Raw genomic sequence first — 2167 nt, 5'->3', positions numbered from 1 at the left:
GGGAAGTCCCAAGCCACCCAGTCCGGGACACGAATCGCAGTTGACTACATGGGAGTCCAGCGACATAGCCATTACGCTAACTGCTGGTCCCAGTGACTGTAGTTTGAATCCCAGACCTGGTGGCTCGCTTTCTTACTTTCTCTCTCTCTCCATCTCTCTCTGATGAGTTAAAGTAATAATAATAATAATAAATAAAACTTGAGGTGCTGGCAGGGGGCATGGTGGTTAAGGACGCTGGACTCCCACATGGCAGACCATGGTTCAAGTCTTAGACCTGGCAGCTTATTTTCTCACTTTCCCTCTCTCTCTCTCACTCACTCTGTTACTCTCTTATAAAATTAAAATAAATAAATAAAGTTAAATAAAATAATCCTGAAAATAAATAAATAAAATAAAACTTTAAAAATAATTCCTAAGGAAAGATATTTAAAAAGAAAAGTCAAAGCTGTGCTAGATTAAAGAGACTTAAGGGTGGGGAACCAGCAAGTGGCATGGTGTTTAAGACGCTGAGTTCCCACATAGCTGACCACAGTTCTATTCCCGGACCCGGTGGTTTGCTTTCTCACTATCACTCTCCCTCTGTCTCTCTCTGGTCAAATTGAAGAAGAAGAAGAAGAAGAAGAAGAAGAAATATACTTAAATAAATAATTAAAAATAGAAAGAGAGACTTAAGGGACATAGTATCAATACAATGCATGTTTCTGGGTTCCCTGTTGGTTTAACAAATTGCTGTAAGAAATATTTGGGGTCAACAGAAACAATTTAAACATGGACAGCAAGTTAGATGAGGTGAAAATTTACTGAGACAGGAAGGTCAAACTCATTAACAAAAACCAGGTTCCAAAACCATGTGTAGAGGATGATACTTTGTTTTTAAAAGGTCTATATATTTAGGGAAGGAAATCTGAAAGGAAAGGCATTGAGATTGAGGCGTTAATGGTGGTGGCAGAGGGGGGAGCACTCCCTTCTTGTTTTTTTTTTTTTGAGAGGTTTTTCACTACAGGGCGCGTGCACTCGCCAGACAGACAGAGAGAGACAGAGAGACAGAAAGCGAGAAATCACCCCCCAGAGGGGATGGCCACGCCACAATCCCTTCTCCTCCATTCTCCTCTTGGGATCTTGGGCACGCACGCACACACGCCCGGCGTGGGTTTTAAGCCACCGGGTCCGGGACGCGAACCGCGGTCGACTACATGGGAGTCCAGTGACATAGCCATTATGCCAACTGCTGGTTCCCATCCCTTCTTGTTTTCAGACAAGGTCCATGTCCTGCCTCTGTAATAACAAACTGTTACGAATATCTACAAAATAGCTGGTGGTCAACATTTACAATTCAGGAGATCTCACACAGAAATCTGGATGTGGAATATGAAAAACTGGGTTCTAAGGGAGCTTCAGTAACCGCATCTGTCACCCCTGGGCTTCTATTCATTCCCGCTTGGCTGTGATTGCTGTCAACGCTGGGGCCCATCTTTATTCTGCACCTCGGGGCCTTAGGTCTGGGTGTCCATTGGCGCTGAATGATGGCTGCTCCTTTATTGGGTGTGCTCCCATCTTTGTCACAGTCCCCACCACTCCACGTCTGGGCCCTTTACACAACGCTTACCAGCCTGGCTCTGGACTCTGGTCAGGAACTGTTGATTTAGAGATTCTAATGGGCTCCCTATCCATAGTGCCTTCTGTTATTTTGTTTATTCAGTAGACAGGGTCTGTGTGGCCCAGGCCAGCCTCCAGCTCGTGCTCCTTCTTCCCCAGCCTCCCTGAGTCGCTGGGAACACAGGCCTACAGCACTGTGCCTGGTCTTTAAGTTGGATTGCAACTGAGCTGGGTCTCCCATGTAGTCCCAGCCTGAGGAGCACAACGTTTCAGCAACACGCCACTGTGGCTGGCATCCCTAGAGCCTTCCATTACTAGACATTTGAAGGAACCAACAAATTAGTTTTGAAATGCTGCCCAAGAAAAGCATCTATCCTAGAATTACCTTTGCCTATTTTTGATTTTTTTTTTTTAATAAGGCAATCCAGTCTTGGAAAGTCCATATGTAATAATCTATTTGGTTTCCATGGTTGCGTACTGTAAATCAGCGGAATAAAATTCCTCTTCCATAAGTGAAATATAGAAAGTATACTAAACTGTGGGGCCAGCCAGTGGTGTGGTGGTTGAGGTG

At 44.7% G+C, this 2167-nt stretch overlaps 1 pseudogene; it reads left to right on the top strand.

Moving 5' to 3' along the window:
* The window catches only part of LOC106734482 (60S ribosomal protein L29 pseudogene), a 5001-nt pseudogene extending 3237 nt beyond the window's left edge, over nucleotides 1-1764 (top strand).
* Nucleotides 1765-2167: the final 403 nt, after the last annotated feature.

The sequence above is a fragment of the Tupaia chinensis genome, unplaced genomic scaffold, assembly GCF_000334495.1.
Source record: "Tupaia chinensis unplaced genomic scaffold, TupChi_1.0 Scaffold000126_2, whole genome shotgun sequence".
Taxonomy (NCBI): Eukaryota; Metazoa; Chordata; class Mammalia; order Scandentia; family Tupaiidae; genus Tupaia; species Tupaia belangeri.
Note: the sequence above shows the minus strand (reverse complement) of the source record. Positions and strands in the feature narration are given on the sequence as shown.